The sequence below is a fragment of the Acinonyx jubatus genome, chromosome B1 (assembly GCF_027475565.1).
Source record: "Acinonyx jubatus isolate Ajub_Pintada_27869175 chromosome B1, VMU_Ajub_asm_v1.0, whole genome shotgun sequence".
Taxonomy (NCBI): Eukaryota; Metazoa; Chordata; class Mammalia; order Carnivora; family Felidae; genus Acinonyx; species Acinonyx jubatus.
Window position 1 is genome coordinate 123,603,908 of NC_069382.1, and position 20,406 is coordinate 123,624,313.

General features: G+C 38.1%; 1 protein-coding gene across 3 annotated transcripts in view; it reads right to left on the bottom strand.

Annotated features, from left to right (window-relative positions):
* BMPR1B (bone morphogenetic protein receptor type 1B) overlaps positions 1-20,406 on the bottom strand; it is a 408,527-nt gene that overhangs the window by 190,729 nt on the left and 197,392 nt on the right. The gene's annotated exons all lie outside the window — the stretch shown is intronic.

Sequence of the window (20,406 nt, forward strand, 5' to 3'; positions counted from 1 at the left end):
ATGTAATCATTCTAGTTTGACCAACAGACATTCAAATAATTTTTTTTCTTACATCAAACAACCTTTCTATAAAACACATCCATTCCTAAAGGGAAAACAGTTATTTTTATTTATCATATTCCATGGCCCAGTTCTTTCACTTCACAAGTACTCAAACTAAGGCCCAAAGGGGTTTGGTGACTTTCCACAAAGTCAATCAGTGATCAGAAACACCAAATAGTTTCTCCAAAACCTCACAACTCTACACAGTTTCTCTGACAATGTTTTCAAGTCCCTTGCCTCCCTACCTATGGGATATATCTAGATTCCCCACAAATACTTGCTTAACATATGATTCTAACCAGCTATCAAGAACTGACTAGGCCTCCAGAGGGCACCTCCGTTTTATTTAAAAGATGATAAATGTACCATACACAGCAGGTCATGCATTAGGAAACACCTGGGTCGATGTTCAAGTCTGTCTACACTCTCAGCATCAGAGACCCTTAATCCAGAAGCTCTTGGAGAACCAATTTCTTCAGCAATCTGCCATGTTGAGTTCTAAAACTCTGAATCTCTGCAACTAAGCTGGTTCCAATTGTCAAATTGCAAATAGAAAAATTTCTGTTACATGTGAAGTCAGCAATACCACCTTGAAATCACTGCTGGGTGATTAATCATGACCTTTAAGCCAATATTAAGTAATACCAAAGCCCCTCCAAAATCTTACTTTGTTAGGGTAACTGAGTTATATGAAGTATATGAAGGAACACTATAAAGTGTTTTTATGAAGGTTTTTCAGTAGCTTTGTGGTCCAAACGGGAACAAATTACTCTAACAATTACACTTCGGTGATACTCAAAATTATCCAAAACTTCAAAACCTAACTACAATATTTCATCAAATATAAAACATCATTTATATGATGTGCAACACCATCATTCTATGTAGCACTGAGGAAAAAAAATACTGTCATTGTCATATAATGACACTATGATATATCCCAAATTAGGTAATTCTAAAATATGTTAACACAGTATGTCTTCAGATCAATTAATGAGGTATGGTTTATTTCAACGGGTTTACAAACTGAAATAAAACAAAACAAAACACCTGAATTTAAGGTACTATAAAAAATAAAACAACATATATAACAAAAACATAATCCTGGTCTGCAAGTAACTAAAAAGTTAATCTGTAATTATAATTCTTAAGTAAATAATGAAACATTTAAAAGTATAATAAATATTTAAAAACTCATGAAAGCTCTTAAATATCACAACTCTTTATATATATAAACCACAAAGAAACCAGAACACGGTGACCATTAATTCCGTAGCTGACTTCTAAACTTGAAGACTTAATTATTTGACAAAGTCAGAATTTTAGTCTATGAATATTTATTGAGCATACATTGGGTGCCAGGCACTGTTATAAGACCTGCAGATACAGAGGGGAACAAAGCAGACAAAATTCCCTGCCCAGATGGCACCCACATTCTGGCACAGAAAATAAATAATAAACAAGATTCAAAAGTGAAATATATCGTATGTTAGTAATAAGTGCAAAGGAGAGAACTAAAGCAGAAAAGGAATATTTCTGCTCTGCTTATCCTGCTATTCCAGCAATAACATAGCCTCCCAACCCTAAACAGCAAATAGGATGCTTTAAAAATAATCAGGACTTTGTCAGGATAAAATAGAAAAAAATATAGGCTTTATGATGGGCTATGAGTTTTCTGAGAGTACCACCCAATGTTAAAACAATGGCTTTCAGGCTTTGAACAGAATGGACAGCCTAGTCTAGCAGCCTGGGAACTGTAGGCTTCTAAACAAGCTTCTCAGTGTCAGAACTTAGTCTCAAGGACTGATGGAATGTGGCCGGAGAAGGAGACCTGGGATGTACAGATGAACCGTGACTGCCAGGAACAACTGCCGGAAAATCCACGAAGCAAGTAACAGAGGGAAGCTGAGAAAAAATGTAGAACATCAGGGAAATTTGGCAGCAGAAACTGGGGTACAGGGTAGAGGTGGGGCCCAAAAAATACAGCAAAGGCCTAATTACTTGGGAACACAGAACAAAGGGACAAGAACAGAATGTGCCAGAGGTAAAACTCACTAACCAGGAAAGATCTAGAATTCTCACTGACTGCACACAGGATGGATCCTAGAGCTACCTTAAACACCAGAGGCCCACCGGCCTTGTGCCTGCCCCCTGCCCAACAATGTAAGTTGCCTTCAAGTTTTAGCATAAAATTTTAACATTAAAGTTGAAACTAAAAGAATATAAAGTTACATGAGGCTGCCACTCCTCAAAGATTCCCCCATGCTAGCATTTCAGTGTCTGAACAGGCAGCGCAAATTTCCTCAGTAACATTCTTCTATCTGATAAAGTAGGATATCTAATTTCTAAATAAATGTATTTTGCTCAGAACTCAATAGAGCATTTCCACTTTTTCATTTCAGTGCAACTCATAAAAAAAAAACAGTTTTTAAAACTGACTCTTATTAACTACTCATCATATCCTAGAGCTTAGCATTAGCATTATAATGTTCTTCCTCCCGGTTGCAGAGATCTTGTCATGAGAAATAAGGGAGACGTGAGACATGAAGAGCCATCATTACTAGCAAGGTGTAATCACTCTGGTCTCTAGGTACCTCTTCCTTTCTAAACAAGGCATAATAAGCCATGCAGATATTACCAAGTAATGATGTCTGGAGAGCTGCCAGGCAAGTTCAAAGATGACAAAAAGGGAAAAAAAAAAAGATTCCCTTGGATGTGAAGTAACAAGCATAGCTAATACTGATAGAGCTAATGGGAAAATTTATTAAACTACTAAAATTTTATTATCGCTACCTTTACAGAGACTCTCCCCAAATAAGATGAAGAATATGGTCATTATTGCATTACCTGTGATGTCACAAGTTCTCTAATAATTTCTGGATCAGATTTATTTTGAGCTCTTACACTACTACAATCAGAATTTTGAATGTTCTTATTACTTTATTAAATAGTTAAACAAAAATCCCTTTGACATAGACAAAACACTTGCAAATAGAAGTTATCTCTTCTAGGGGAGGAGCCAAGATTGCGGAACAGCATGGAAGTTTTTTTTGCATCTTGTGTCCAAGACATACAGCCACACCAACACTAAACCATCTTGCACACCTAGAAAACTGATTTGAGGATTAACACAACAATCTGCACAACCTGAACCACAGAACTCGGCAGGTACGTGGCATGGAGACGTAAATGGGGGAGAAAGAAGCCACAGAAGGCAGGGAGCTGTTTTTGCTTGCGGAGAAAGGGCACAGATGGGGAGAGAGTATGGGAAAAGCACCCCCCCCAAAAGAAGCTGGAGAGAAAGTGGAAAGTGGAAACAGCTACAGGGACTGAACTAAAAAGGGAGAAAAGAGAAAGGAAAGGGTTTAAATTCCAATAAGACTCTATAAACAGCAGTAGCGCAGAGTCTGAAAATCCGCAGCTCGATACATGGCAAGTGCTCTGGTGGGAAGGGCGAATCCTCAGGAGCAGAGTAAAGTCCGGGGGGGTCCTCGGGCCACGTGGGAAGAGGCGGTTCCCAGGCTGGGAGGACATTTGGTAGAGGTGGTACAGCCTCCCCACAGACAAAGTTCCCAGCAGACCTCGGAGAAGGGCCATATCCACTGGGTTGGGAGCAAGGACATTAAGGGTGAAGCCTGGCGCCAGATGTGAGTTGTGATTTGCCATAATCACCGAAACGCTGCTGCTACACGACTGCGTGAGCCTTTCTGGGGCCAGCTGGCACCCAGCCACAGTCTCTGGGCATTGGCAACAGCAAGGTCCCGCTAACATTCCTGGGTGTGGCTGGCACCCAGCCATTGTTCAGTGAGACCCTCCCATAGAGGGTCAGAACGGGTCAAAGCTGCAGTCCCTCAGAAATGAGGGGTCGGGAAAGACAGCTGCACCTGAGATAAAACTCAGGAGGGAGGTGTCGCTTAGCAACGTGATGGCTTGGTCACCGACAGTGTAAAAGCGGGGAGTGGACGGAAGCTGGAGACAAAGGATGGGGGTGCAATTGCCAATCAGGGAGAACAGAGTTCCCATACTAGAGACTGGGTAGCTGGGTGACTCCATTTTCGCTCCTCCCATGCATGCACATACACACCTACAAGCCCCACAACAATCCACCCCAGTTAGCTAAGCAGCACCATCTAGTGGAGAATGGAGCCGTTACACTAAGCCCCGCTCAACCGAGCCAACCTCACTCTTCAGGAACACCACAGGTCTCTCGCCTACTTAGTTTATGGACTATAAAGTGCTTCATTGTTTGACTTCTAGGGTAGAATGATGTAATTTCAATCCTATTTCAGTCTGTTCACTGGGACAGCTATTCAAAAATTTTTTGTTTCTTCTCTTTTTCTTGAATGCAGAAAGAGAAAAACTTTATTTTTATTTTCAATTTTTATTAAAAATATTTAATTTTTCTACTGTATTTTTTACTTTGTAAATTTTTTTTTTTTCAATATAGGAAGTTTATTGTCAAATTGGTTTCCATACAACACCCAGTGCCCATCCCAAAAGGTGCCCTCCTCAATACCCATCACCCACCCTCCCCTCCCTCCCACCCCCCATCAACCCTTAGTTTGTTCTCAGTAAATTTTTCAAATTCTATTTTACGTTCATCATTTTATTCTATTTCATTGCATCCATTTTTTCAAATTTTCAAATGTGTTCTTTTTTTCTTTTTCTTTTTTCCCCCCTTTTTTCTTGAATCTGTCAAGCTCTTTCAACACCCAGACCAAAAGACCTAGAATCTAGCATCATTTATTTCATTTTTGTGTGTGTTGTTTTTAATTTTTTAATTTTTTTTACCTTATTAATTCCTTTTCTTCCTTTAAAGTGACGAAATGAAGGAATTCACCCCAAAAGAAAGAGCAGGAAGAAACGACAGCCAGGGACCTAATCAAACACAGATACAAGCAAAATGTCTGAACCAGAATTTAGAATCACGATAACAAGAATACTAGCTGGAGTCGAAAATAGATTAGAATCCCTCTATGCAGAGATAAAAGAAGTAAAATCTAGTCAGGATGAAATTTAAAAAATGCTATAACTGAGCTGCAATCTCAAATGGAGGCCACGGCAGCAAGGATGGATAGGCAGAGCAGCTGATCAGTGATATAGAGGACAAACTTATGGAAAATAATGAATCAGAAAAAAAGAGGGAGACTAAAGCAAAAGAGCACAATTTAAGAATTAGAGAAATCAGTGGCTCATTAAAAAGGAACAACAGGGGCGCCTGGGTGGCGCAGTCGGTTAAGCGTCCGACTTCAGCCAGGTCACGATCTCGCACTCCGTGAGTTCGAGCCGAGCCCCGCTTCAGGCTCTGGGCTGATGGCTCAGAGCCTGGAGCCTGTTTCCGATTCTGTGTCTCCCTCTCTCTCTGCCCCTCCCCCGTTCATGCTCTGTCTCTCTCTGTCCCAAAATAAATAAAAAAAAAAAAGTTGAAAAAAAAATTTAAAAAGGAACAACATCAGAATCAAAGGGGTCCCAGAAGATGAAGAGGGAGAAAAAGGGGTAGAAGGGTTATGTGAGCAAATCATAGCGCAAAACTTTCCTAACCTGGAGAAAGACACAAACATCAAAATCCCAGAAGCACAGAGGACTCCCATTAGATTCAACCCACTGACCATGAACAAGGCATATCATAGTCAAATTAACAAAATACTCAGGCAAGGAAATAATCATGAAAGCAGCAAGGGAAGAAAAAAGTCCTTAACTACAAGGGAAGACAGATCAAGTTTGCAAGCAGACCTATCCACAGAAACTTGGCAAGCCAGAAAGGAGTGGCAGGACATATTCAGTGTATTGAATCAGAAAAATATGCAGCCAAAAATGCTTTATCCAGCAAGGCCGTGATTCAAAATAGTAGGAGAGATTAAAAGTTTCCCAGACAAACGAAAATTAAAGTTCATGACCACTAAACCAGCCCTGCAAGAAATTTTAAGGGGGACTCTCTGAGGGGAGAAAAGATGAAGGAAAAACAAAACAAAACAAAAAAAGACCAAAAGCAAGAAAGACTAAAACGGACCAGAGAACACCACCAGAAATTCCAACTCTATAAGAAACATAATGGCAATAAATTCATATCTTTCAGTACTCACTCTAAACGTCAATGGACTCAATGCTCCAATCAAAAGACATAGGATAACACAATGGATAAGAAAACAAGATCCACCTATATGCTGTTTACAAGAGACCCACTTTAGACCTAAAGACACCTTCAGATTGAAAGTAGGGGGATTTAGAACCATCTATCATGCTAATGGTTGCCAAAAGAAAGCCAGAGTAGCCATACTTATATCAGACAATCTAGACTTTAAAATAAAGACTGTAACAAGAGATGAAGAAGGGCATTATATCATAATTAAGGGGTCTATCTACCAAGAAGACCTAACAATTGTAAACATTTATGCTCCAAATGTGGCACACCCAAATACAGAAATCAATTGATCACAAATGTAAAGAAACTCATTGATAATAATACCATAATAGTAGGGGACTTCAACACCCCACTTACAACAATGGGCAGATCATCTAAACAGAAAATCAACAAGGAAATAATGGCTTTGAATGACACACTGGACCAGATGGACTTAACAAATATATTCAGAACATTTCATCCTAAATCAGTGGAATATACATTCTTCTCCAGTGAACATGGAACATTCTCCAGAAAAGATCACATACTAGAACACAAATCATCCCTCAACAAGTACAAAAAGATCGAGATCATACCATGCATATTTTCAGACCACAACACTATGAAACTCGAAATCAACCACAAGAAAAAATTTGGAAAGGTACAAATACTTGGAGACTAATGAACATCCTACTAAAGAATGGATGGGTAACCAAGAAATTAAAGAAGAAATTAAAAAGTATATGGAAGCCAATGAAAATGGTAACACCACAGCCCAAAACCTCTGGGATGCAAAGGCGATCATAAGAGGAAAGTATATAGCAATCCAGGCCTTCCTAAAAAAGGAAGAAAGGTCTTAGATACACAACCTAACCTTATACCTTAAAAAGCTGGAAAAAGAACAGCAAATAAAACCCCAAAACAACAGAAGACAGGAAATAATAAATATTAGAGTAGAAATAAATGCTATTGAAACCAAAACCAAAACAAAACAAAAACAAAAAAAAAACCACAGTAGAACAGATCAATGAAACCAGAAGCTGGTTCTTTGAAAGAATTAACAAAATTGACAAACCACTGGCTAGTTTGATCAAAAAGAAAAAGGAAAGGACCCAAATAAATAAAATCAAGAATGAAAGAGGAGAGATCTCAACCAACACAACAGAAATAAAAACAATAATAAGAGAATATTATAAGCAATTATATGCCAATAAAATGAGCAATCTGGAAGAAATGGACAAATTCCTAGAAACATATAAACTACCAAAACTGAAACTAGGAGAAATAGAAATTTTGAACAGACCCATAACCAGTAAAGAAATTGCATTAGTAATTAAAAATCTCCCAAAAAACAAGAGTCCAGGGCCAGATGGCTTTCCAGGGGAATCCTACCAAACATTTAAGAAAGAGTTAACACCTATTCCCTTGAAGCTGTTCCAAAAAATAGAAATGGAAGGAAAACTTCCAAACTCTTTCTATGAAGCCAGCATTACCTTGATTCCAAAACCAGACAAAGACCCCACAAAAAAGAGAACTACACACCAATTTCCCTGATGAACATGGATGCAAAAATCCTCATCAAGATATTAGCCAACTGGATCCAACAATACATTAAAAAAAATTATTCACCATTACCAAGTGGGATTTATATCTGGGATTCAGGGTTGGTTCAATATCCACAAAACAATCAACGTAATTCATCACATCAATAAAAGAAAGGACAAGAACCATATGATCCTCTCAACAGAGGCAGAGAAAGCATCTGACAAAACACAGCATCCTTTCTTGATAAAAACCCTCAAGAAAGTAGGGATAGAAGGATGATCCTTCAAGATCATAAAAGCCATATATGAAAGACCCAACGTTAATATCATCCTCAATGGGGAAAACTGAGAGCTTTCCCCTCTAAGGTCAGGCACAAGACAGGGATGTCCACTCTTGCCACTGTTATTCAACATAGTATTGGAAGTCTTAGCCTCTGCAATAAGACAACATAAAGAAATAAATGGCATCCAAATAGCCAGGAGGAGGTCAACTTTCATTCTTTGCAGATGACATGATACTCTATATGGAAAACCCAAGACTCCACCAAAAAAACTGCTAGAACTGATTCATGAATTCAGCAAAGTTGCAGGATATAAAATCAATGCACAGAAATTGGTTGCATTCCTATACGCCAACAATGAGGCAACAGAAAAAGAAATCAAGGAATCGATCCCATTTACAATTGCACCAAAAACCATAAAATACCTAGGAATAAATCTAACTCAGATCAATGGAACAGAATAGAGAACCCAGAAATGGATCCACAAAAGTATGGCCAACTAATCTTGGACAAAGCAGGAAAGAATATCCAACGGAATAAAAACAATCTCTTCAGCAAGTGGTGCTAGGAGGACTGATCAGCAACATGCAGGAAGACGAACCTAGGCTACTTTCTTACAGTATACACAAAAATTGACTCAAAATGGATGAAAGATCTAAATGTATGACAGGAAGCCATCAAAATCCTTGAGGAGAAAGCAGGCAAAAACCTCTTTGATCTTGGCCACAGCAACTTCTTAGTCAACATGTCTCCAGAGGCAAGGGAAGCAAAAGCAAAAATGAACCACTAGGACCTCATCAAAATAAAAAGCTTCTGCACAGCGAAGGAAACAGTCAGCAAAACTAAAAGGCAACCGACAGAATGGGAGAAGATATATGCAAATGACATATCAGATAAAGGGTATCCAAATCTATAAAGAACTTATCAAACTCAACACCCAAAAAAACAATCCAGTGAAAAAATGGGCAAAAGACATGAATAGACACTTCTCCAAAGAAGACATCCAGATAGCCATCCAACACATGAAAAAATGCTCAACATCACTCATCATCAGGGAAATACAAATCAAAACCACAATGAGATACCACCTCACACCTGTCAGAATGGCTAACATTAACAAATCAGGCAACAACAGATGTTGGCAAAGATGCAGAGAAAGAGGATCCCTTTTGCACTGCTGGTGGGAATGCAAACTGTGCAGCCGCTCTGGAAAACAGTATGGAGATTCCTCAAAAAATTAAAAATAGAACTACCCTACGACCCATCAATTGTACTACTAGGTATTTATCCAACGAATACAACTGTTTCTAAGGGGCACATGCACTCCAATGTTTATAGCAGCACTATCAACAACATTCAAAGTATGGAAAGAGTCTAAATGTCCATCAATGGATGAATGGAGAAAGAAGATGTGGTATATATACACAATGGAGGAATACTTGGCAATCAAAAAGAATGAAATCTTGCCATTTGCAACTACGTGGATGGAACTAGAGGGTATTATGCTAAGCAAAATTAGTCAGAGAAAGACAAATATCATATGACTTCACTGATAGGAGGACTTTAAGATATAAAACAGATGAACATAAGGGAAGGGAAGCAAAAATAATATAAAAACAGGGAGGGGGACAAAACATAAGAAACTCTCAAATACGGAGAACAGAGGGTTACTGGAGGGGTTTTGGGAAGGAGGATGGGCTAAATGGGTAAGGGGCACTAAAGAATCTACTCCTGAAATCATTGTTGCACTATATGCTAACTAACTGGATGTAAATTTAAAAAATAAATTAAAATGGTAAAAAAAAGTTACCTATTCTATAAAAGAAGTTAAAAAGTAAATGGAAAGCAGTTGCAGACAATTACTTTCCAGTAAATGTGATTGATGTACATAATCAGTAACAATAAGGTTGAATTTATCATGGTCCCTACTTTCTGAATGGCTCTGACTCTAGGCAGCCTTCTCAATTCAAATACCATTAACTACTGTGCCTGAGAAAGATGTTAAAGGTGTTTATGTGTCTACTTAACATAGACAAAGAGTGGATGGATGAAAGGTCTAAAATGGTTTGGTCTTAGTCGAAAATATCAGGAAACTATCCCTTAAATCTATGGTCTTATTTTTCTGTCAACTTACAAAGCTTGAATATATCTCCACTTCCGAGACATTTTGTCACGGATTCCTATCTCCTTCCTACTTAATAGTTTCATATAAGAATACCTCACATACTTGGTTTTTCTGCCTCTATGCATCACCCCCCAAGATAAATAATTGTTTCATTACAGACTGACTAACATTTCCCCAAGGGCCCTCATTCCCTTCATGGAACTTCTGGAATTGCCTCCTTAACTTCCTCACACCATCTCTTAGGATACAGTGGTTGTATTCATGAAACCTTTCCAATATAAACCTGCCATATAAAATACTTGTCAATGATGGTATATAATATAAATTTAGGCAACAAACTTGAGGTTTTCAACTCCTATGTGTACCTTAAGTTAAAGCTAATAAGATGCAAAAAATTTCTTGGGCATGACAATTAAGTCGAACTCTCTTGAGAACATTTCTGCCATATATACAGAGCCACAAAAAGGTTCTTGAATACCCAGTTACTGAGAGATTTTCCATATAGCTCAGTGAAAAGAGTTCTTGACTTAAGGAATATCCACTATGTAATGGATTGCTCATTGGAAAAAACTATTGTGACTTCAAAAGTTTACATTTTTTCTTTATAGTATATTATATTCTTTGTCCTTTGAGTAGTAGACACGTGGTTTCTCATACAGCAAAACTCACACTAGGCTTTTCTCATGCACACTTAAGTGTTCTAAACTGAACTATTTTCATCGTAATTACTCCTGATGCTGTTTTTGTTTCTTTGCTTATATTTTTTATTCTTTTGATAATTTCTTTGAGAATAGTAATTAAATCTATATATTTAAACACCATTTTAAAATCTAAATATTTATAAGTTGGTTATATGAGAAGAGTTCACTTTTATGTAGGTAGGTTTGAAGCTAATTTTAGCTTCAACATGTGTTCTCATGCAATGTATTCCTAGAACAAGAAAAATGACCATGGCTGTAAATCAGAAACAACAGAGTACTAGCTATCCAACAAGGCTGTGTTACTGCCACTTAACATGTGGTGAGAAAGATATTGCAACATGGCATATATTAACTTTCATCCCACTTCAAATGTCAATATTTAAACTTAGGGAGTCCAAAGCCAAGACTTTGTGTTGAGAGAATCAAAATCTCTTTTCTACAGCTGTGTGGCCATGTGTCCATTCTAAGTGTTTGGCTGGCTAATGCTTTCCCTGTGTGCCAGTGAACTTACTTTTCCAACGTTTCTTTGTCTTTTCCAATTCCACAAATGTTCCCTTGTTGGATCACAAGGTTGTTGTTTTAAATATTGCTTTAAATACTGTTCAGAGCTGCTGAGTGACTAAAGATGGGTTCATCATATCAATACTCCTGGGCATATATGCAAATACGAGAACGCAAACACAATTAACCCTTTCAGTATGAATCAAACTGAATATGTTCTTCGAAACATATTCACCAAGAACACTTCTTCAGTATACCACCAAATAAATTCAGAAGGAAAAAAGTCAGTCTTTAATTTGGACATTCTTTAATCAAAGTTAGTAATTCTCTATATTTTCTCCAATTTCTTTCAGCATTTTTGAACTGGGAGAAAATTAGCCTGAAGAAAAAAAAAAAAACAAAAACACCTTGTAACTCCAATTCGAAATACCTTACATAACCAGGCCAGAAAATAAATGGAACTGCATGGACTCTCTTGAATACCCAGATTTTTTTCTTTGGGCATAGGGATCTTATCTCAGATTTCCCCAGTGATAAGGAATCCCATAAACAGTTAAACCTCAGTGGAATGTCTACTCAACCAGTCTTCACAACAACCTTGAGAAAGTAAGCATTACCCCATTTAAAAGTAGGAATCTAAAGTCAGGTAGGTTTTAATTTGACTTAAGGTGGGCAAATCTCTGATTCAAATTCAGATCTGTCTGAATACAGAGCAGGTCTTCTCTTCCGTTCTGCTCTGTTAACTAGTAAGAAATGGATGTTCAGTGAAGACCTTAATGAATTCTCCCCCTTGTGTAAGTAAATACAATCTCATCTGAATTACAGTGGGACCAAATAAATGCCCAAAGCACATTTTCCTCTATTTCTCTTAACTTGAGCAACTAAACAAGTATGTCATTTTCAAATGATCCATCAATAAGCAGATAGTAAGTGGTTAAGAGGTACATAGAAATGTAAGATAAGGTCCTTTAGATTAAGCAAACAAAGCTAACTGAAGTGACTGATTAATAAAAACACACTACAAGTGTTTCAATCAATAGGTAAATAACTTACATCTGGAAAGAATATGCCTTGATATTCTGAAAATATTAGGTGGTTTAAGATAAGCAAATATCTTGCCAGTCTACTAGCTAAAACATGCTTGTGCACGGAAACTCTGTACTGGGAAAATTCTGTATGTTAAGTTCTAGTTTATGTGCTGTAGACAGTGAGTGTGGCAGGTGCAGTAAGCAAAGGAGTAGCCAAAGAAGTTGGCATGATCTTGAGAAATTTAGCATTAGGGACAGCCGTGCTCTAATTAGTGAATATATATCTAAGTGAGAACCAAAGGCTAGAATAAACCTGAAACTTTCAAACACACAGTGGGAAAGAAACACCAAGGACATTAGGACAAACCCTTCATTTTCGAAGAAAACCAAGTCCCAGAGTAGTTAAATGGTCTGCCCAGTCACATAGCTACAGCCAGGGCTCGATTAAAAACACTGCACACCTGCCATGACAGCCAATGCTATTTCCACTCCAACAGTGGTTCCCCATCCATTGTCTAACGGTGAGGCGATGCCCAGGGATTCTGTGGAGTTACTTGAGGAGCCCAGCGGGGAACTAGAGCAAGGGTATTTAAACATGGCAGTTCTATTTTTATCTCTTTTATATATTGGAATTCCGGTAAGATTCATTTGAAGAAAAGAGCCTTTTCTGTGTTTAAAAAAAAAACAAAACACTCTTCAAGGCTTCATTAGTGATTAGTTGACATTGTTGAGTTCTGTGCATGACACAGACACATAAAGAAAAAAAAAAGGCTTTGCCCTCAACAAATTAATGTACTCATTCAACAATCAAGTACTGAGTGCGTGTCGTATGCCAGGTACTTAGCTATACATCGAGAAATTCAATGGTGAGCAAAAAGCAGCAAGTCTGGCCTCATGTCAGGTGGTGGTGAACTAGGACATTAATCAAACAACCCAAAGGAATACAAAACACAACCATGATATCCGGCATGACAAAAAGTTGTAAGACGCAAGAACATATGACCAGGAAACCTCCGTCTAAGGAGTCACTGTCTAGTACAGAAGTGATGGTGTGAGCCAACAACTACTGCAAATATAAGTGGTCAATAAAAAGTAGGCACAAGGCTCGAGGTACCACAGAAAAGGCAGTGATGAACTCCGCAGGAGGGGGCAGGAACACCTCACAGTGAAAGTGGCATGTGTGCTTCACCTAGCAAGGGTTAATAAGGACCCTTTATTGCAGGACAAGGGAGGAAAGAAGAATACTTTAGACAGACACCGTGTGTGCAAAAGGAATCGAAACTGGGAAGAAATTTAAAAATGGCAAGTGTTCCTGAAGGATAAAGTAAAAGGTGGCTGTCACAAAGAGGAAATGGGAGTTGCACCTCCATGCAAGGGCCAAACCAGGCAAGGCCCTGTATACCATGCTACAAACGGAGATTTAACCTGCACAGCCGGCCACGGAGGTGATGGGGAGTTACTGGAAGTTGTAATCAGGAGTGTGACATGATCAGAACTGCATTCCAGAAAACTCACCCAGAAAGCAATGTGGAAGAAAGACCAGAATAGAGAAGACTAGAGGCAAAAAGACCAATCAGAAGCTGCTGCGATTTTTACAAGCAAAAGACAGCTAGAACTGTGGGTTTGTATTAGGTTTCCCAGCACATGGTGGCATTTAAAAAGTTATGTAGAATGAATTAACAAATGAATAGGAACTAATACTGGCATGCTAGCATAGGGCAAGAATATAAAGAATCATAAAACACCAGCAAAAATATTATGACCTGATGCTACAAGAAACAGAAAGTCACTGAGAGTTTTTGATTAGAGAAGCAACATAATGTGAACTATGTTTAAGAAAGTATAATTACCATGTTACGGTGTATCTGATGGAATGGTTAAGTAACAACTTTACAGTTTAAAGAAGCTTACAATAAGACAGCCAAAGTAGTTCAGGTAGGAGGTGAAAATGTGTCTAGCCTGGTAAAGAACCCATACAAATCAGTAAAGAAGAAAAATAAAAGTGATACTTTCAAAGAAAAATAAATGCAGTCAAATGATTAATAGATTGGATAAGAGATGAGCCATTCTTTTTCTAAAAAGGGTCAGGTCATAAATACTTTAGGCTTTGTGGGCTACACGGTCTCTAATACAGCTACCCAGTCCTGTCACTGTAGCAGAAAAGCAGCCACTGCCTGTCATTGTCATAAACTGTATGTAAGTGAATGGGTGTGTCTGTGTCCCAGTAAAACTTAGTAACATAACAGGTAGTGGGTCTCCATGTGGCCTACAGATCATAGTTTACTGACTCCAGGATACAGCTGGGGAGAGTATATCAGTCATGAGCATGTTCAGCCATGAGTGACAGCCTAAAATAACAGTAGCTTAGGGATGCCTGGGTGGCTCAGTCAGTTAAGGGTACAACTTCAGCTAGGGTCATGATCTCATGGTTTGTGGGTTCAAGCCCCGTGTTGGACTCTGTGCTGACCGCTCAGAGCCTGGAGCTTGCTTTGGAGTCTGTGTCTCCCTCTCTCTCTCTGCCCTCCCCTACTTGTGCTCTGTCTCTCTCTCTCTCTCTCTCTCAAAAATAAATAAAATGTAAAAAAAAAAATTTTTTTAAATAACAGTAGCTTAAACAAGACAAGTTTATTTCTCTCTCACAAACAAGATCCCCAAGTAACAGAGAGGTTTCGTAGGGCAACTTCACACCCCTAAAAGACCCAGTAGCCTTCTACATAATTTTTCCGCCATCCTCCACATGTGACTTTGATTCAAGATATCTGCTAGAGTTCCAGCCATCAAATGACCAAGAGTAAAAGAGGGCATGCCCCTTCACTTTAAGGACAATTCTGTAACCCACAAAACCTTTCTACTTGGCTAGCTCTACACTATCACATGAAAGCCAACAGAGATCACACTTGTTTCAAAGTGAATGGCTAAGTATCTTAAGTCCTTTTCATTCATTCTCCCTAAACCAGAAAATATTTTCTGTTCATCTCTTGATTGTTGGCCTGTATAAAATTTCTTATTGGCTGAAAGTTACTCAATAAACTGTTTTCCTTCTGTCTGAGGTAATAAAACTATACAACACTATAAACATTTTCCATGTTTAACTCCAAGATATTTGGTTTTCTGGACAGAAACAGTAGAGCTTTGTTTTTAAAATTAAAGCAGACCCTTAGACCTAATTTGCCTTAGAATGCCAAAGAGTTTTCTCTTGTTGTGTTCTAACATTAGAACCTATTCACCTATTCCAAAAACACATGAATATAGAAGAAACTGACCCCACTTAACTCCGGTGTCCCTGCAAATGGTTCATGGACATAAAGAGTCGGAAAAACAACGTCCGAGGAAAAAGATCTCTTAAAGAGTCTAGTATATGGGACATTTATGCTGTAGAAATTATGTTCAAGGTAAGCAAGAGTCTTACTACTGCTATAATAAAGAGGTATTTCACTTAGAGCTGGTAATATAGGTATAATATTTCCTTTTGTTAAGATATAATTTGACTCTCCTTATAAGATTAATATTTATGACTCAAACTGCCATCATGAACCAAAAAAGTGCATTAAGTTTCTGGCCCTTCATATTAGCAAAAAGAGATAAAAATTCAGCCTCCCAGACAATTTTAACAAGTTCAGAGGGGTTGGTCCTTAGGATCATGCAGTAAATCAACATGTGTTGACACTAACTCTCAATTTAAACAATAATTCAAGAGCTGTTAAGCTTCTACTTCAATGCTGAAAACATGCAAACAACTCAGTTAACATTTAAATCTATGAAAACTAATTTTTACATTATCTGTCATATTGATCTTTTTATTTTTTCTCTTAAGGGGATTTCAAAAACAATAAATAATGCACAAAACTTTCCAAGTTGCAAATAAAGTCATACTCTCTACCCTAGATTTTCTTTCAGATATATCTCAACTCACATAATATTTTTATTACCTGACATTTTAATCAAAGATCAAAAACTTCACTAGCCAAAGCATTTCCAAAGCTCTGTGAAGTAAATTAACTTTATGAAATGGAACCCAACTACATATTTTGTAATGAAATTTTATATTACATTCCAAGAAAGAATGCTATCCTTATAAAGATAGCCAATGTGGCTCAGACAATAATAATGGTAAAAATATTTAAAAGAAATGTGAGAAGTAAGAAATATTTTAATAATCCAAAGCACTATTCAACTTTCAGGAGTTTCTGTAAAATGCTTATTGACTCTCTCAAGGATTACCATGAGTCCAACCTAATTGTTCTCGGAAGGGTCCTCATACCTCACAATGTTCTCACAGAGACTGGGGGAGGGGAGAGCACTTGAACACACTGTTTCGGGATGCTCCACATGCATTATGGGAAGGCTAACTGTCTTAACCACTATCGTGGACTGCTAACAAGATCATTACAAATGCTTTTACAAAGGGATTTGTTTTAAGTACATGAGTAATACATGAATATATGCTGACTTTTCACTTTAAAAATATACAGAAATTGGGACGCCTGAGTGGCTCAGTTGGTTGAGCATCCGACTTGAGCTCAGGTCATGATCTCACAGTTCATGAATTCAAGTCCAACATCGGGCTCACTGCTGTCAGCAGTGAGCCAGCTTTGGATCTTCTGTCCCCTGTCTCTCTGCCCCTCCCCCAATTATGCTCTCTCAAAAGATAAACATTAAAAAATGGTTTTTAATTTTAAAAAATACAGAAATTTATAGTGTAAAAAACTGTTTATGACCATCCTAAGTTTTTTGCATGTCACCCCTTCAGTTCAATAACATTTAATATGATTTAAAAAAAAAATCACAGCCTGGTTTTCAAGCAACTCTAAAATCTATTCTCTCCTTATCTTGCAGGCACTTAACCTCTCATGCCTTCCAAATGTGAAGCTCTTTTCCTGCCAAATCAGCTTCCTCACATATTTCCAACTATACCATGCTCATTCCAAAATCAGTATTTTAAACATTATTTAAATGTTTAAAACATCTTTTTTTTTTTAATGTTTATTTATTTTTGAGAGAGAGAGAGAAAGAGAAAGAGAGAGAGAGAGAGAGAGAGATAGGGGCAAGGGGGGGGGAGGGGCAGAGGAGACAGAGACACAGAATCTGAAACAGGCTCCCGGCTCTGAGCTGTCAGCACAGAGCCGGACGCGGGGCCTGAACCCACAAACCGTGAGATCATGACCTGAGCCGAAGACAGATGCTAAACTGACTGAGCCACCCAGGCGCCCCTAAAACATATTTTAAGTGACAAACCCACACTACCATCCTCACCATCTAGTTAAAACTCTAACGTTCTCATGTGACCTATCCTAACCACGACAAACTGAGCCAAGTCCTTTTATTTCACTCCACTAGCGCGGCTCATTTGAACACCAGACACCACCTGAGAATACTTATATAAGCAAAAAACATTTTTTAATAACAATTAACATGTGGACCTGCTATAACGGTCAGAATTTCATTCCCCCACAAATTAATATGTCTAAGCCCTAAGCGCTTCAGGATGTGACTGTATTTGGAGATAAGGCCTTTAAAGAAGTAACTAAGTTTAAAGAAGGCTCTTGCCGGGTGGTCCCTAAGCCAATATGACTGCTGTTTTTACAAGAAGAGATTAGGACACCAGAGAGAGCCACATCAAGGATGCACACCCACAGAGGGATAACCACGTGAAGAAGCAGCAAGAGGGAGGCCATCTGCGAGTGCAGGAAAAGAGGCCTCCAAGAAACCCGTCCCTGCCAGCACCGTGACCTTGGATTTTCAGCCTCCAAAACTATGAGAAAATCAATTTCTGCTTCTAAGCACCCAATGTGTTGTTATGTTGCTATGGCGGCCCCAGCAAACTAATACCCGCCATATGCCCAGACATGGTGTATAGGGTCTTCCTCATATTCACAATTCAATCATCAACACAGACTTATGTGGAAAGTGCGGTCATTATCTGACAAAACTGAAAGAAATGAAGTCATGAGCTCTGAGTCTCAAAGCAGACCCTAGCACAAACTTGAGCCACGGCCCATTTTCCTCCACGGCTCCTGATATTGAACACCATGTTTGACTGACCATGTGTGAATGATCCAAAGATAACATTATTACTGCTAGTCCTACTTCTTCAGTAGAATGCTGACGGATGATGAAGTGATGGACTGAGAAATAGAAAGCTTCTTTTTTTTTTCTTTTTCCTTTCCTTTCATATGTATTTTAAGAACGCATGTAGTTATCAAGTTCCACAATTAATAATGGCCTATTTAAAAGAGTTGTTTCCAGAAATGCTCCAAGAATGGATTCTGGCACCCATGTTTGTCTTGGCTCTATCCGTGATATGCTTCTGACTTCATATCAGATGTGAGTGATAAACCCACAGTAGCCAGGACCCAATATTTCAATGATGCAAAAACCCGTTTGTGTTTTTACATTTCAGCAACCTTGCAAAAAATGTATCTTATGATAGTAACATTTTGCCATCACTACGGGCACGTTTTCACACTTACATCTCTGAAATCAGAACAACATACCTTATATCTTAGAGTTGATGAAATTAATTCACTAACTGGAAGTTATATATCACCTCCTGAGTATAACATGATCACAAGATCATCCACGAAGCATCTCTGTGATGAGCTAAAGAAAAAGAAGAAAGGCAGACCAAAGAAAAACATTTCTCATCTGAAGTTTCAGTGCTGACAATGGAGGGGTCAGAGGCGGAGAGCAAGTGAAACAGCAAGCTTAGCAGGGCAGGTATAAGAGCTCATTTCAAACATCCTGCCATCTTGTAAGAAAAAGGAAAAAAAGAAGAGCCAAAAAAGAATTCCTATACACATTCTCCCACCAACACATTGCAAAAGGAAAAAAACACCCAGCAGAGGCAGACTGTATGTGCACAGTGTGTCCATAAAGTGGAAACCAGTCTCACACTTTATAATCACACCTCATATACCGCCATGGAAGGCAGGCCTCCTACATGAGGCATCGAGTTTCACAGCCGTGCTCAAACATAGGATTGTTAACACTAATCCACAGCAAGATCTGTGAACGAGAAGGAAGAAAGATAGGTAAATACCCACATGAAATAGAGCCCCAATTAGAGGACTCAACAACACTTGCCCTACTGATGGCTTATCTGTCATTTTGGCAAATGAATAAGCCAAAAGTAATCATTGAATGACGTGTGCGTAGACACAGTAATGCACAATTTGGAAGACTTTTTATCACAATCAAGCCTGTTCATCTTTAGCTATCTCTTAGTTTCTATTTCTATTAGAAACTGAACAATTTTCTTTGATGTCACAAGGAATACAGCCTACATCTCACAAGAAAAAGAGCTAGCTACAAACAAGTCCAACTGCAAGAGTCCCTTTGATGAGTGAAAAAAAATGATAGATTCATTTAAATTATTTTTTCCCTTAAACAACACAATAAAAATCAAAGTCTATTTCCATCAAAGGGCTTCCAAAAAACTACTGATGAGATCTGTCAATGATCTACCACTTATGTTACACAGTTTGACAAGAGCACAGTAACTCTATCAAAGTTGCTAAAAAACAAATTCTAGTAGGTTACTGGCACCCAAGTAGCTAGAAATTAAATCCAGAACTCTACCGCCATAAATATTTTGCAAACTCAATACTCTGTTATTTTTCTCTCTGGAAATGAGGATCTTTACCAGTTGTTTTTAATTAGACAAATAAGAAACCATTAAAATCTGATGTCCTGACCTAAATTACAGCATTAGTTATAAAATTACAAAATAAGCTACCCCACATTCCAAAACATAAAAGCCTTTTATCTGTTTGTGTTGTTGTTGATAATTATGTTTTTATGAGGAGGGGACTATCATAAAAAGTATCTTTTATTTAAGAAGTAAGATTATAAGCCAAGATTAAAAAAAATATGATGGAACATAACTGCAAAACATTGAATCTTGAGGAACTGTAAAAGCTTTCACTTACTGTGAAATAAAGAAAAAAAGTTGTAATCACGATCACAATTAAATAAAATCTGTTGGCACATCAAATTCTTTATTTTTAACAGGGGGATAAAAGTAGTTCCTGTCTTACAGATTCACTGTAAGAATTAAACGTGTT